We start from the raw sequence: 5776 nt of genomic DNA on the forward strand, positions 1-5776 counted from the left end.
CAGAACCACACGCTGGGAATTACTTTAAGGAAGCCAGACGATCCATCCCAAAAGCCGGAGCTACTCCAAGACTGAATATCTCTCTCAGAATTCCTTCAGGGGTTTTAGAGTTTTCTTAATGTTTTGTTATTTTCATACCTTTGAGATGTACTCTTATTTTATTATGAACTAAACCCCTTAGATACCTAAGGGGGTTGAAACCTATGATGGATCTTGTTATTATTATTTGAACTGTATGATAAATACTTGATTTGTTCTTAATTATGTGTTCTTAATGCTTGAGTTAATATTTCGGGTATTAATTCATGATTTGATGTGCTTATGTAGAGGAGAAAAAGTCCCTGTCTAAGCGTAGATTTGGCATAATTAAGTGGAGTTGATCGAATACCTAGAAATAGGGTTACAAGATTTTGCCGGATTAGGTTGAAACCTAATATGGGAGTCCATAGATCGATTTACTGATTCCCTAGGGGTTTTAATTAAGAAAGAAATTTCGATTAATTCAACTGAGGGTTAGGTGTTATTAGTCTCGAAAGAGACAATAACATAGGTTAGGGAGTCTCACGAATCAAGTCAAGTGAATAAATCATTTGGTTCAGAGTCCGATAACAAGTAAAATCTAGCTTGATTCCTCCTTGGGTGTCGTCTTTATCAATTACTTTTCTTCAAGTCTTTTTCCAAATTTTCTCTTTTCTTTAGTTTAGTTAGTTAATTAGTTTAATAAACAACCCCTCTTTATTTCTAGGTTAAATAATAAAAAGATAGTTATTACTAGTACTTTTGGTTCCCTTGGGTACGATATCTCGGTCTTGCCATTACTATACTATTGTTCGATAGGTGCGCTTGTCTTTTCGTCGTGATAATAGTTAGTCTAGGTTTGATCTTCATTATAAATATTTATTACTTGTTACGAATCACGCGATCAAGTTTTTGGCGCTGTTGTTGGGGAACTAAGATATTCGGAACGCTAAATTTTTATTACTTTAGCCATTTATTTTTCTTGTAATTCAATTTAATTTTTTTATTATTATTTGTTAATTTACTTTTTATTTCTCTTGGTAGGTTTTTATAGTTTATGACTAGAAGAAACCCGTCAGGACCATTACTTTTTGACGAAGAAATCGATCGTACAGTTCGTAGAAATCAAAGACAAATAAGGTGCAGCTTACAATACACGGAGAACAAGCAAGAAGACGATACTCAACTCCCAACCGACGAGATGGCTGAAAACCAAGGCAATCAGCTACCTCCTGCAATTGCGGCTAATCAAAATCCTGCTCCACGTACTATTTTGATGGTTTGCAGGATAAAAATCCCAACACTCACTTAGCAAATTTCCAGGAATTTTACGATACATTAAAAATCAATGGTGTTTCTGATGATGCCATTCGTCTTCGATTATTTCCTTTTTCATTGAGGAACAAAGCTAAACAGTGGTTGAACTCGTTACCACGAGGGTCAATTACTACTTGGGAACAAATGACCGAGAAATTTTTACTAAAATATTTTCCGCTGGCTAAAACAGCTAAATTATGTAATGATATCTCTTCTTTTGTGCAGATGGATTTAGAAACACTTTACGATGCATGGGAGAGATACAATGACTTACTGAGAAGGTGCCCTCACCATGGGTTACCGCCTTGGCTGCAAGTACAAACATTTCACAATGGTCTGAATCCCTCGACTCGGTAATTGGTTGACGCAGCTGCTGGCGGAACCATCAAAAATAAAACACCAAAAGATGCCTATGAGTTTATAGAGGAGATGTCACTGAATAACTATTAGTGGCAAGTTATGAGGACAAAGCCAACAAAAACAGTCGACGTTTATAACGTCGACTCGATTCTATCTATGTCACAAATCGGTAGAACTTCTCAATAAAAAGATTGATGGTTTACTTGGTTCTACGCAGGTGCATCCAGTAATGAGGTGTGACTCAAGTGGAGGAGGTGTGCATACAGAATATCAATCCTTCAATCCCACAACTGAAGAGGAACAAGTCAACTACATGGGTAATAATAACTTCAGATCTCAAAATAACCCATACAGTAATACTTATAATACAGGTTGGAAGAACTACCCAAATTTCTCCTAGGGTGGTCAAGGGAATCAAAAGCCACAAAATCCTCAGAGTTTTCAGCAGCCACCTTATCAACAAGAAAAGAAATCGAACCTTGAAGAGATGCTCTCTAAATTCATCTCAGTATCAGAAACCCGTTTCCAAAAGATTGAGACAGCACTTAAGAATCAACAAGCATCGATCCAAGGGCTCGAAACTCAGATAGGCCAGCTATCCAAACTAATCTCCGAATGACCACAAGGTAGCTTACCAAGTAATACTGAACCTAGCCCAAGGGAACACCTCAACACAATTAGTACTCAAGATGACGAAGGAGTCGTTGAGCCTGAACCAGAACCAAGGCAACAAACAGTGGTAAACAAAGGGAGAGATGAGGTAGATCAAAATACAAACAAACCAGTGACTGTCGAATATAAACCTCGTGTCTCATACCCTAACGCGACAAGGAAAGACCACTCAGACGAACAATTCAGTAAATTCCTTAAACTTTTGAAAAAATTACATATTAACTTACCATTTATTGAAGCTTTGTCGCAGATGCCAAATGCAATGAAATTTTTAAAAGAGCTTTTAGTAAATAAGTGGAAGTTGGATGAAGCATCGCATGTGGAGCTAAATGCAGTCTGCTCAGCTATTCTACAGAATAAGCTACCCCACAAATTGAAAGATCCAAGGAGTTTTACAATTCCTTATTTAATTGGTAGTTTAGATATAAGTCATGCATTAGCTGATTTAGGGGCTAGTATTAACATTATGCCTTACAAAATGTTTAAGCAACTAGGTCTTGGGAAACTTAAACAAACTAGGATGAGCATTCAATTGGAAGATAAAACTATAAGATTCCCTAGGGGTATTAATGAAGATGTACTCGTGAAAGTAGATAAGTTCATATTTCCCGCTGATTTTGTTGTTCTAGAAATAGAGGAGGATAATAACACCCCTTTGATTTTAGGGAGGCCCTTTTTAGCAACTGCTAAAACAATTATTGATGTTGGCACAGGTGAGCTTACACTTCATGTGGGAGACGAAACGATCACCCTTCAAGCTCGTAATTCTGGCATCACATCGAACATTGAAGGTAATAGTCCACACCAATCTACTAAAATTGACAATATGACTTTGCAGAAATTAAGCTTCAAAGAAGTTTACGAGCCATGTTCCGAGGATGATAGAGGACACATTCATGAAGAATGAAGGCTACAGATAGAGGAGCTAGACGAATGGCAAGCACACAAATCAAGAACACATGATAAACCAAAACTACGCCAAAACAAGCCCTATACCTCTCCTAATCAACTTAAGGTTGGCGATAAAGTTTTACTAGATGCCACAGATCCCCACATTGTCACTACCACACCGAATGAGGAAATCCCTCATACTGTACTCAGTATTTTTCTGTTCAGTACGGTGGAGGTGAGTCACCCAAAGTTTGGCACTTTTAAGGTAAAAAAACCAGATTAAAACCCTATTTTGATGAGGTTGATAGCAGGAATGAGGAGTATAAACTCCTCGAACCACCCTGACCATTCACTAGAGTGGTAAGTCAAGCTTAGACTATAAATAAGCGATTCTCGAGAGGCAACCCGAGTACTAACATATTTTGATTTCTTTATTTTTAAGTTCTAACACTTTAAATCATTAACGTTATCCTTAAATTGCAAAGTTTTTCAGCTCACACGACCAGGCACACGGGCGTGCCTAAAGCCGTGGCCAAACAGGGGAAGAGACACGGCCATGCGATACGGTAGTGTAGAAGCAGGACATGATTTACCCAAAACACGAGATGCGATAAATCCCCACGGCCATGTCACATGGCCGTGGGTGAACTTGATAGGTGAACACAGGCGTGGGAATGGAAAAACACGGGCGTGCCAGAGGCAAGGCTCGATTCTGTTTATTCGACACGGGCGTGAGACACGCTTCTGCCGTTAAACCATGGACAACAATACATAGGCGCGGTATGCTAACACACGGGCATGGGAGAAGCAAACAAAGCTAGGCATGACAGTGCGACATGGCTGTATACCACACACGCCTCAGACACAAGGGAGTGGGATAGTAGCCGGGCACGACCTAAATTGCAAAATTTGAAAAACACGAGCTCATCATCAAAGTACACAGGCGTGGACCTAGGTCGTGTGCACCTACCCTATATAAGCAAATTATTGTTCATTTTCTTCTTCCTTTCAAAACCCTAGTCGAAATCTCCCATTCTCCACTTCCTAATCCCTATTCCGGCCACCATTCCTCAGATTCTCACTTCCCCAACCCTCAAACCACCCTAAAATCCACTCCCCCTGCATCAATCCTCACTTTCCCCTCTCTTTTCCCTCCATTTTTTTCTCCACACGACTGTACACTCAAGCCTCACGCCCGTGCTCGCCACCAACATGCACGTGCACCACCCTACAGCAGCTTTTGGTTCACTTTCTTAACCTTGTTTTTCCAACTTGCATTACTACATTGGTATTCTATATGCCTTACAAAGATATTGTTACTGTTACCAATTTGTTCTGAATAAGTTAGGAATTTGCTTTAGTATTTTCTATATTTGAATATTGTTTTAGGATTTTCTATATACTAGTTTTAGGATTTTTGCCTAACTGATGATGCATCTTTGATTCCAGTAAATGTTTCTGAATAATCATATAAATTTTTCACTTCTCGCTTGATATCATTAAATGTTAACACATCTTGGAACTACTATATCAATGCTCCTACATTTTCAGGTACCTTATGTCATTATCGAGAGGCAAGAAGGCCGCAGTCCCATCCTCAAAGAAACGTAGGGGACCGGGTTCTTCATCGTTACGTGCTACAGCCGAAGTTCGGCACCCATTCCTTGAGTTTCAGCAAGCTTCACAGGAGGAGCTATTTTAGATACTACGCGCGCGACCCCTCACTACAGGTCGCTGCATTAACTGGGCTGCCGTAAAGCAAGTCCAACTAGTTGATGCCATCAGTGCCCTCCTAACCACAGATCGATGGGAACGGTTCTTTGCTATTACCGACCCCACTTATTTAGAGCTAAATTTAGAATTATACTCTACTTTTCATTTACAGGTGGTGATAACGAACAATGACGACCCAGGCACCATTCACTTCCGATTAGGTGGTCTAGTTCGCGCGATGAGTGTCCCAGAGTTTGTAGTTGCTCTAGGACTTTACACCGATTAGTTTATGGAGGAGGAGGACATGAATACACTACCACGCAATATCCACATTTCTCCCTCCTTGTGCTGGAAGGCTTTGGTACCACTCTCTTCCACCTATGACCCAGCCGCTCGAAGGCCTCAGCTCTCGCCCCTTCCCTATGATATCTCCATGCCATATTAGCACACACCTTAACCGAAAGGAGAGAGAGCACCGGCGTTGTCAACACCCACGACGCCTATAATTTATGGTGCACGGTGAATGTACACCTGACTGACTTGGCATATTTCATCGCTTTCACCATTCGCCATTAGACTGAGCGGCATCGGAAGGGAGTAATCTCTATCGGCCCCTACGTGAATTGCCTTGCCAGAAACTTCAGCCTCCTCAACACCGTGGCCCAGTCATCAGCGCTTACACTGATAGGTCAGATGTCCCCATAGGGTATCACGACTATGTTACACATGAGGATGATCGAGCACCAACGTGGGACCGATCCTCCTCAGTACCGTCTCACTCATGCCATTGACGAGGAGAATCTTG

At 40.7% G+C, this 5776-nt stretch overlaps 1 non-coding gene across 1 annotated transcript; it reads right to left on the reverse strand.

Moving 5' to 3' along the window:
* Positions 1-1527: 1527 nt before the first annotated feature.
* On the reverse strand, positions 1528-1634 carry LOC128296112 (small nucleolar RNA R71). Its single transcript, XR_008286660.1, has one exon. It is a non-coding gene; the product is annotated as a small nucleolar RNA R71 (small nucleolar RNA).
* Positions 1635-5776: the final 4142 nt, after the last annotated feature.

This window comes from Gossypium arboreum, chromosome 7, assembly GCF_025698485.1.
Source record: "Gossypium arboreum isolate Shixiya-1 chromosome 7, ASM2569848v2, whole genome shotgun sequence".
Classification (NCBI taxonomy): Eukaryota; Viridiplantae; Streptophyta; class Magnoliopsida; order Malvales; family Malvaceae; genus Gossypium; species Gossypium arboreum.